At 28.1% G+C, this 12037-nt stretch overlaps 1 protein-coding gene across 2 annotated transcripts in view; it reads left to right on the top strand.

Annotated features, from left to right (window-relative positions):
* Positions 1-10024: 10024 nt before the first annotated feature.
* Positions 10025-12037, top strand: part of LOC114128168 (acetylcholinesterase) — a 34189-nt gene continuing 32176 nt past the window's right edge. For both annotated transcript variants that reach the window (XM_027992618.2, XM_027992617.2), the window contains exon 1: positions 10025-10301. The gene's annotated coding sequence lies outside the window, so the exon portion shown is untranslated. The remainder of the gene's footprint in view (positions 10302-12037) is intronic.

Genomic DNA, 12037 nt, shown 5'->3' with positions numbered 1-12037 from the left:
TTTATGACGGAACATATTCAGTGGCACCCCCCCATTTTTATTCAGTTATATACTATACATGAAATGTGTTATTCCAACGTCATTCCTAGTGTTTACATATTACTGCCAGGTAAAAAAGAAAAAACTTACCGTCACATGTTTGAAATTTAAAAAACACTTAAATCAAATTTAACCCCTAAAAGTATTATGATAGATTATGAAAGAGCAGCTTTAAATGCCATCGAAGCGGAGTTTTGTGATACCGAGATAAAAGGTTGTTTTTTTGATATGTCACAATATATTTGGCGTCATGTCCAAGGATTGGACCTACAGACAACTTATCGAAATGATCCGGAATTTTCATTACGAATTCGAATGCTACCAGCATTAGCTTTTATTCCAGAATCAGATGTAATAAAATGTTATAATGCATTACTAGCTACAAATTATTACACCGATAATGAAGATTTACTGGCACCAATGCTAGATTATTTTGAAAATACATGGGTAGGAAAATTAGATAGGAGAGGAAAAAGAAAGCCGCCAAAGTATGCAATTACATTATGGAACTGTTTTTTGAGAGTTATCCAAGATTTAGCTACCACAAATAATGCTATAGAAGGGTGGCACAATTGTATCACATCACATATCAATGGTATGCATCCTTCAATTTGGCGATTTATAGATGTATTAAAAAAAGAAGAGAGCATTAACAGATTCAAAATCGAACAATACGTAGCGGGAAACGAGCCCCCTCCCCCCCAAAAAAATTACCGAGATAGAGCAGCAAAAAAAAAAAAAAAAATATGTACCAATTATAACAATGATACAAATATTGATTGCATAATATATACGATACATAATTGCAAGTTTAATTTTTAGTGTTTTTTATTATTATATACCTATACCTTGATGATTTATTAATTATTATTATTTTTATATTCAATTAAATGTAAAAATATTATCTATTTATACAAAAAAATATTGCACATTATTATTTTAAATTGGAAGTTTAATTTGTTTAATTTTTATATTCCTTACAACATTTTTTATCTAAGACGAAAAAATATTTTTTTAACCATATATGTAACCAGAGTTGTGCCAAATTTATTCGAATTAAATATGTATTCAAAATAATTTCAAATTAAATATTAATACTGAAAATGTCATTTTCCGATCAATTTCCACGAAGTAAATTGTAATCGATGACTTGATGCTATCAATTGGCTCGCGATCAATAATTTGCGGTAAATTTTTTACGATCAATTGACGTGTATCCGTCGTCCACACGCCCGGGTGGCGGTGGAGGCGACTGCTGCGTCTGCGGTGTTTGCGGCTGCTGTCGGGGCTGCCGTTCCGTCTGGTGAATCCGCGGCGCCAGCGCGTCTTCACCACGGAAGCTACCACGGGGAACGATCCGGGTGCGGTGTACTCGATGACGAAAGATTGCGTGAACATTTCCATCGTCGCCACGACCAACAGCTGACCGGACCGCGGGCACCGGACCGTCACTACCGACTGAACGACCAGCGTTTTACAGTCACCGTCGTCGTCTTCGTGGTTGCCGATCTCCGGTGCCGCCACGTTATCGAACAGCTCCCGAATCTGGGTTTGACCCGTCGCCACGTACCTAGTGCCATCGACGTCCACGAGACTGTATACCGCGGTCCGGTCAGCTGCTGGTCGTGGCAACGACGGAGGTGTTCACGCAATCCTTCGTCATCGAGTACACCGAACCCGAGTCCTCAGAGTAATAACGCCAAACCTCTTTTGGCGTGTTATACCATTCTGTATAATAACGCCCGTCCATATGGTGGCCGACCGCGTCGTCGCGGCCACCGTCCACGACCGTCGTCCCGAGACCATCGCCGCCGCCGTTTGAACACTCCTTCCCAACGGCTCGATGCTCGCGCCGTTCTTCTGGCGGTTGAGCGATGGTCTCGACATCGACGACTTCTCCGCCGTCTTGACGGCACTCCTTGGTCTACTAAGACTCACGAAACACGGTTTGCCTAACGACAGAATTTCCCATATTTGAAAAAAATGTGTTAAATTCGTATGCGAGTAAAGGAAATAATAACGATGATGTTCTCTACACGAAACGAAACAATAGATGGAGCAGTCAACCGTTGTTATTATTGAAACTTTGGGTAATATAATTATTAGAAAATAATATTGTACTAGCCAGCAGCGATCTCTCACGAATCAACATTCAGAGCGTTATTTTATTATCACATATTATTATTACTATATATTGACATTTTTACTGTTCGCGAGCTTTTTGATCTGATTCGCGGCAGTTTGTTATATGTTTCCATTTTTCTTTTTATAAATATCGATGAAATTGTTTTGGCTAAGTCGAATTACTTGAAAATTTAATACAAAGTTCTTCATAAGTAAGTTTTATAGTGATTCAAAAATTATAAGAATAAAATAGGCGCAATTTTTGATGTGTTCACATCTTTACGTGTCAACCCTTCCCTCCAAAAAAAGAATGTGTGTAAAATAATATGGGTTTAGAGTGAATTGGTATAAATTCGATGTCACGAAAAATTGTAATGGAAGTTTAATGGTTGCCATGGTTACCTACTAACAATTTATTACAGTAATTCATTACAATATAATATCTTTTTAATTCAATATTATATTGTAACGGAAGTTAAAGTTTAATTTGTAATAATATAATTTAATAGGTATATGTCGTCATAATATTACAGATGGATTGTTTTTTTAGTTTGCTATTCAGTTGGTAGTTGAAAATTCATTCAAAAAAATTTCCAGTAAATGGCAATCGAAAATTTAACTCCATTGTCCGATAATGCCTTTAATATTGATTTGTAAGATTGTTATAAAATACAGATCCTGTATTTTACATTGTGGGAGTGAATGCTTGGGTATTATCTTTTATGAGTTTCAAATTGTATTTATTTATTTTTATATATTATATAGAAAATAAAATGTATCCAAATATTCAACATATGAAATGAATAGTATTGATCATCATTCATCAATAACATTACCTATAATATTGAACTGATGAAAAATAAATATTTATCCTGTCGTTATTGATTTTCGTTTATCAAATATTACCTTTATTGTAAATTGTAATGATATGCTGACATAAATAGAAGTTTAAAAGAATATAATAAATAAACAACAGTCAAGTTGTCGCGTGCAGATAACGGCTCTAGTACCTGATATAATATATATTTATAGAAAAATAATAATATAAATATTTCATCACTGATGATTTTCTTTTATGTTAACGTTATTAAAATATTATCTCTACTTTAATTTTATTATATAACCGCGATTTTATTTAATATCTAATGAAAATAATTACATCTAAAGACTTTATGATAGAGATAATGATGATCATTAAAATATGATCATAGGTCATAATAAACACCTGAAATTAATGAAACAGTACTTGTGATTGAAATAAAACAGTAGGTATACATAATTTATAAAATTGTGCATTGTTGTTAAATGTAAAAAAGTTTTAAATATTGGATAAAAAAATGAATTAATGGTAAAGAGTTAGTAGCGGTGAACTAGCAGACAAGTACCGCTAGAGTACCGACGTAGCTCACCACCGTTGCACTATGCGTTTACATGCGCAATCCTTAGCGTGCTTGTGATGCCATTTTATGGTAATTTATATTATCTGCTTAAATTATCACATTCGATTAAAATAATCAACTTGTTGTTTTTAAAATTTATATTGTATGTTTTTAAAAAGTAGATTTTAAGGCCCCTTCCCTATTTCCACGGATCTTATTGTTTTTTTTTTTTTTTTTTTTTTTAGAATAATAGCTTCTAGTACCTAGGTACTGTAGTCCTTCACTATTTCGTTACTTTGACATGTTGAACATTATTTTATCAATATCCTTCTGCGTTTTCTTGCAAGTCAATATCCCGCGATTCGTCATTTCAACTGCAGAAAACACATGCATATATTTTTAGTCATTCCGCCTGGATGATGTAAAATGTTCATGATAAAAAATGAAAAGGCTCTAATTCGTGCGCGTGTTTTGCCATTGACGATTTCGTTGGTTTTATTTTATTTTTATATTAGCTGTCCGTGTAACCCGTTGTGCAGGTCTACGTTATGTTGGAGACACGTCTTTAGAGAAAGTTTAGTAAGAAGTATAGTATAGTCACAAGTTTAGTTTTGTGATGAGGTGAGTGAAAACGATATTCGTGAGGTTGATACCGCTGATTTTGTGGCTCGATACTTTGGTGGTCTTGCTCTGAATACGTAAAAGTATATGAAGCTGAGTTTTTTAGTTTAAACTTAATGGAATGAAGACTTGATGATAATCGACGTACACATTACTTGGTCGATACATAAATAAGGAAAGACGCTATATTTCTGTCTGAATGGCCCAGTACATCAGTTGATACTACGTATTTGTACTACTTTTACTTACCTGTTATGGTACGCAATTCGTGTGCACCCAAAATAATATTTATTTATTTTAAAATATTCTATTGGTGTATTCCAATGCTGGAAAGTCCAAATAATTCGTCGGAGGTTGGCACATATTTTGTTTATATTTTTTTTAATTTTTAATTTATATAATCAGAAATTTGTGAATTGTAATTTTTAAAGAAATGAATTCTAAATACGTAATTTTTGTTAGTTTTTGAAACATTTTACAATTTTACCAACAACCACTGTCTTAGTTAAAAATATATCTCCTACGTACCCATAAGGTACAACTAACACATATATATATATACCATGAATCTTATCATACACAATAATTTATAGGTTTAATGTTTAATCTTCCGTGTGTAATGTCAGTATAACACCTCCGAACGCTTTTGATTAACAAATGATTTCCCACGGTGGTTCCTTTCACCTTTGTTTATTTCTTAAGTAAGGAAATATAGTCAGGTAGATAAATGTATATATTATTGAAACGATTTTAAATATTATTGAATAATTTCTCATCAATGGTCCAGACAAAATCGTTTACTTATATTTTAACTTCTACGCTTCATCTAGATTTAAAAAAAAATATTATTTTCATAAACATTTACAGCACCAAGAATGTCCTATAAGCATTCTAGACTCTTGATCAAACCGTTTAGGATTATTTTTTGAATGTATTATTGGTCTTACTTAAGTCTATTAAAATATAATACCTCGGTTATGCTAAGATGTTAAAGCGGAAACGGATATTTTTAATAATAATAAGATTTTTAATACATGAATATTTTAAATTTGTTATATTCATAATATTTTCTGTTCATATTTTTGTAATTAAATCGTGGTTTTATCATGAACTATATGCTCTAAAACCCTATTAAGTAAGCATACAGTTATGCCCTATAATAAACGCTTTGAACAAATTTTATATTTTAAAATGTAAGTTATATAATATGTAAAACTAAAATATTAAAAAATATATTAATATATATCGGTTATAACTTATAATGTTATATAGTCATTAATACATGTTTGTTTTTAAATTAATTAATACAAGTAAAATACGAATATCGTGAATCAGTAATACATTGTTATTATAGATTTTGTCCAGGGGTTCGGACTAATTAGTTTTTTTTTCAAATATTAATATTGTAGAGACGTCCATAATATTTTCAAATATCACTAGACAATTTAAAATACAATTTTGTATAATATTTATTATGTATCAGTTTTAACTTTTATACATATAATTATTGTATGCATGTAATTTTTATATGAAAAATTAATAATTTTTGATGACTTTTATACACGGAATTGAATTATAATATTTTTTACCTACTTTATTAAAACAGTGCATCGATTTGGATTTAGATTTACAAAAACATTAAACGATTTTATAACGTAATGTGACTTATAATGTTTAATTGAGGTATTAATCCAATGTAATGCATACAATTATTAAGTGAACTGATAATATTATTTTATGTCACAATATAAACAATTCCATAATTGCACAAACACTATCACATTTTATATTCTTATTATTATTTTTTTTTTGAGTTCAAATTAATGAATTTTCATTTTTATAATAGTCTTATATATTTTAAAGTGTACTAAATTTAAGCTTTTAATACGTAATTAAATATTTTAAATTAAATTTAATAATAAATCTCAATGAAGTTTATGGTTTTCACATTTATAGTAGTACGTGAAATCTTATTTATAAATATTATTATTAGTGTCAATAAACTATTTTAGAATGTAATTGCAAATGTTTCCAAGATTAATTTTTGTTCTTTATTTAAAATTATTCACTGTCATTTAGGTATTCAGTATGAAGCCAATTATTTTTTCTCAGAGATGGTGTATATATATTATATATATATGTATATAATAAATATATAAAAATGGTAGAGGAAGTAGAGAATTGAACATTTTAATTAAATATCTTTTGAGACTTTTGCAAAAACAGTTTTTTATTTGCGGATTGAGAGTAACACAAAAATTACCTACTGTTTCTCGCCATTACAAAAAAAAAAATAATAATAATAATAATAAATAAAACTATTCTAAACATTTTAACAAATTTTCCTTTTACACAGATTTTATTCAACAAAATATGATGACGAAAAAGTTAATTCAAACATTCAAACAATCTTCGATTAAAATATAAACAACGTTTTGACATAAATTAATTTCATTGTGCAATAATTCATATGTTTTGAAGTCTATCGTTTTCCGCCTATATATTAGATTATTCCCAAACCATGAACAAATAGAATAATTGTATCAACTTAAACGTAAGAGATGAGGGTAAATAGTCATGAGATTTCAATTACGTATAATATAATGAAATTAATAACCAATGTGTTTCAATTGAACACGTAGGTACAACATAATAATTATTTATGCGCGAGACAATTATACGGAAACTCCTTTATAATTGTTTTTATATTTCTCTTAAAACATATACAATACTCTGAATACAATTAGAAATATTTATACAACTGTAAAGTGTTTATAATAATTATGATATTATCATCAAGCTGGTTGCGGTAGCACAGTGCTCAGTATTCGAAGGGATAACGCTGCACGTACGATTTACGTTGGACGACGTATTGTGTTACATTATAGAGCATAAAACAAAGTAATCTAATATGGTAAGACCGCTTTTATACATAAGCCATTTTAAAGGGGACTGACAGGGATGTGGCGTATATGGTGGTGGTGGTGGTTGTGGCGGTAGTGGTGCTATTGGTGGGACAAAAGGGATTCATGCGAAGGTGGTTGAAAATGTGAAGGGCAATACTATATGGTATATAACCCGAATTGTTCATAAAATTCGTTGTACGACGCGTAGGAGAAGAATCGGCGAGGGGTATTTAATTAGCACACAAAAAGCATTTCGCTTGCGGTATTATAGAAAATGATTACTCAGTGTGTTTAAAAAATAACGAGACAAAAGTTCAAAAAGGGAAAAAACAAATAGCTACTCGAGAATAATATTTATTATTTATTATGAGTATTATTCAAAATAGGTATCTTGAGACTTAATATAACACACTTACCGTGTACGTTTTTCTTTTAATGTTTAAATATATATATATTTTTAATTCGTTCAATGCGGTTATCTCATTCAGAAGGATAGTCTCGTTTTATTTTACTTTTGATATGGGTACATATTTCTAAGGCACATAGTATTATAATATGGCTGTCTTTTAAGTTTTCACTCGTACAATATTATATAATATATCATAATTAATTTCAAAACATACATAAGTATACATTATACATTTATACCTACCTTTAACATAACAATAATTATATTATAATATAATACTTATACATTGTGAAAATTTTGCTCATTTGTATAAATTCAACGATAATTTTAAATATAAGTACCTCCTTATTATCGACAATTCCTTTAGTTTTACAGATCGTTATAATTTATAAAAAGGCATACATAGGTATAGCAGATGATCTACCACATGGTGGCAACCTACAAATTGAACATTAATGATCTACCATAAAATATAAATAGTGTTTATTATTAATAATTAAGATTTAAATTAAATTATTTTTATTTTGTTATACAAATTTGGTGTTTATAAAATACATAAAAAATAATTATATTTATTCGCAATGCGGGATTTAGAGTAGCTGCTACCCTAGGCCTCGGGGCCCTTATAAATATGCCACTTATTTCAGAAGCAAAAATAGTATTCACTATATTCATTATAAACTTAGAGTTCAAACAAACTAAATCAATTGAAATAAACAATAATAAATTACATAGAAAAAACATATTTAATAATTTATGAACACTACAAATTTAAAACGACCCATTCGACTCAATTATAGTGTATATCTAATAAACTAGTATTATTAAAAAAATATATTTAAGGTAAACGCTAAATATTTATAAAATTGTTTTAATAATTACCAAACCAGTTGAAAATTAAAAGGTATATTACTTGTTACGTAAACGCTCTAATTATTAGGGCCTAATAAATTAATACATATACATATTTTGTATTAATATACATGTAAACTAGCAGTAACTAAAAACAAATAGCAACTATATAAATATAAAACAATTTCAAGATTTTTCTTTAATTTATTAGGAAGATTGTTAGTATTAGTATTGTAATAAACTAATAATATAATATTATAGTGTGATTAGTTTCGTAAATGTAAAAATATAGATATCATATTATTGTTTTTTTTTTTAAATTAGCAATGAAATAGCATCTTTAATATTATTATTACTATAATCAGCTATTTTTGCAAAAGATTATTTTCAAATTTTTAATAACTTTTTTTTTTAATTTTTACATTTTTATTTAATATTGGTAAAAATGTATTTTAGAGTTTTTAGTTGTTCAATATTTTAATTATATCAGTTATTATTACTACGTAGTTTCTTTTGGAAGACGTACCTTTTTCTTAGGTACCTATGCTATTTATTATTAATTTAAAATTATTATTTAATAATGTTATCAAAAGTTTTAAATAAATATTAATAGTTAATAAAGTATTAATTACTAAACAAAACTTTTGCGAAAAGGGGAAAATGAATTATTAATTGATTTGTTGACGTAATCGAAAGCTTTATAAATTATAATTGTTCATATTACAATTATTAATTTTAGTTTGTTTTATACAAATATAAAATAATAATGGTAGGTAAGAATATATTACCAATTATTTGAATTGCGCATACATTATTATTATCAGTTTTTAATTAAATATTAGTGTTTATTATTATTATTATTTTTTAATAATTTAAATAGGTATCTATTTTATTTTAGAATAAGTAAACAACCATAATTTTTTCTCCAAAATTTATTATTATTACTAATTATTATTTTTACTCCTGATAATAATTGACAGTTGGCAATAATATAATGCATAAATTTATATAAATATAACAATGTGGCATCAATTAATTATAATTTATGAGTACCTATATTTGAAGTAGTGGATTACTCGTAAAATATACCTATTTGATTTTGTATTAACTTGTCGAGTCCAGCCCATTTCAGGCTATAGGAAAGTGTTTAAGAAGAATAAACGTCAGTTTCTTATAAAAAGTATAAATATTTATTATTTTGTTTTAAAAAAAAATATTTACTAGAATATGTTTTACGATTTGCCGATTTTCCCGGGTGGAGATGACGAGAATAATTCGCTTATATAATTATTAACTATATGATATTTTTGTTTCATGATTTTTGTGTATGACCTTTTGCGAAAACTTTATGGATTTATATCTGGCGATTAAAACGAATGTTAAAAGGATAAAAAAAATAAAAATAAAAATTATCGCAATGCGTATTACGACCGTTGCCGAAATCCTAGACGGTATAATCGGTACAGGTACATGGACGTAATTGAAACGTCCCTTGTATGAAACGTTAGCGGATTGAAAAGATCACCGAAAGGGGGGGGGGGGGGTAAAGCCGAAAATTCTTTTCCTGCCGTTGACACCCGCCTCCCGGCCCCGAATCAATCAAAATGGGAAGAGTTGTGCTTGTGCAGGTATAGGACGACGCAATGCGGTCCTGCGTACAACCAAGGGGAAAAACACACAGCAACGTCGCCTTAGTCCGAGTGTCAGTCGTTAGCCGTCGCTCGTATCGCACCACAAACCACAAGTTCAGCACAACTTTCTACTGTAGAATACAGTGACGAGATATTTTGTTAATTTTTTCCATCTTACTCGTTTTATTCATTTCACGTTATTATACTTTTGAAGATTCGTTGACCAAATGAATGTCGCGGGTTATTTTTTTTAATGATTTAGATTAAGCCAGTGGTTGGTCGAAAATTCACCACTGATTTGTAGTTTGATGATCGAATTCACTGGGAATTTGAAAATCTGGTAAGAGATTCTATAGTATCATAGTATATTATATAAATATTAGATATAAGTATGTTATGAAAAATGCAAAGCCAGCGTAATTATATAGTGGTACTTATTCAAAGATTCATTATAGGTGAACAATTAGACATATTAAATAAAATATAACAATAGCACATTTTTTTTAAGTCTAAGAATAAATATCTTAGGATTTATTGTATGAATAGACAAAAAAATAGTTAATAATAGTTACAACAAAATCTATTATTGTTACGACCTCTTGAATAATCATTATTGCCTATCTTTAAGAAGGTAGTTATAATTAATTTGTTAAAAATTAAATAAAGTGCTCTACTAAAGTTTTATTCTAATATTATCTTTAAACTACAAGTACTTAATTATAAGTATACTTAATATATAAAATGGATTGCGTATGCAACCAAGAAACGCGATTTGTAAATTAAATAAATAATAAATATGCACACCTATATACAATTAATTACGATTTTGTTTAATTTAACAATTTAGCAGTACGATTTAATTAACAGATAAAATTAAATACGCATTTATTCTACATTAAGACTCTAGAGATATAAGATATAATATAGTCGTAATTGTATTTATATTTAGAAGCAAACAATAATTTAATTTAGACTATACGACAAGTGGTGAATTTGTGTTGTTGTTGTTCAAACTTCGGAATGACAAATAGGACGTTATTGGTAGTTTTAGATTGGTATAAGTAGTAAAGCACTATAGTTAAGTACCTTTTTATGAGTTTTTTTTTAAACAAAAAAATAATTTTAATAAACAAATTAATACATTTTAACGAATTTTCGTTACCTGAGTAAGATTGTAAGGTCTATAGATTTTTCTTGTTTAAAAATATGTAGGACTTCATATACTTAATTATACGAAAAGTATTAATAAATAAGTAAAAATATATTTATAAATATAAATAAATTATATTATGTATAAAATAGATTTATATGAACGAAAATAAAAATAATTCTATTACAAAATGAGAGTGAATATATTATTTAATACATATAAATTATTATTATGTACATTTAATTTTTTTAAATGTTGACCGATTCGTAGATAATACATTATATTATAGAAGTTACTTTCACTACTTCTGAAATTTTGAACTTCTAAAGATTTGATTTTTACTTTATACAATAAAACATTTATATATATATATATTATATATATATATATACCTATAATGCAATAATATGTATTAATGTGGCAATGTGTAAACATTTGTTTATATAGGGTAAATAAATACAATTAAATTATAAACTGAATTACATTTATTTTTTACACTGTAGCCATCTTATTGAGTTCAACATAAATAATTTTATTATAATTTTAAACGTTTATTGCTTTTATTAAGAGTGCCAGGAGAGCACAGCCCCAAATAACACTTTTCAGTCCAGCAATTTCACTACGGGACAGTATTGTACTCTCTATAGATCGATCCCCACTAAGATTTTAAAAAGTATTAATTTTGAAAATTAATTGCAGGTCACATGCAGTAAATCAATTTGATCTAAAAAAGGGACTTTGTTGGACGTATATTTTCCCTGGGTGTAAAAACGCTGTTCCTAATAATTAATATCATTTTTAATGACAATAATTGAAAGATATAAGAATAATAAAGATAATTAAAATGTACTGTGTGTAATAAAACCACAAAATAAGTATTTTATTTTAATTACTCTAAAAGTACAGGATATTAGATTTTAAAATAT

Source organism: Aphis gossypii, chromosome 1 (genome assembly GCF_020184175.1).
Source record: "Aphis gossypii isolate Hap1 chromosome 1, ASM2018417v2, whole genome shotgun sequence".
Classification (NCBI taxonomy): domain Eukaryota; kingdom Metazoa; phylum Arthropoda; class Insecta; order Hemiptera; family Aphididae; genus Aphis; species Aphis gossypii.
The sequence above is the reverse complement of the archived record's forward strand: the minus strand, read 5'-3'. Positions and strand labels throughout refer to the sequence as shown.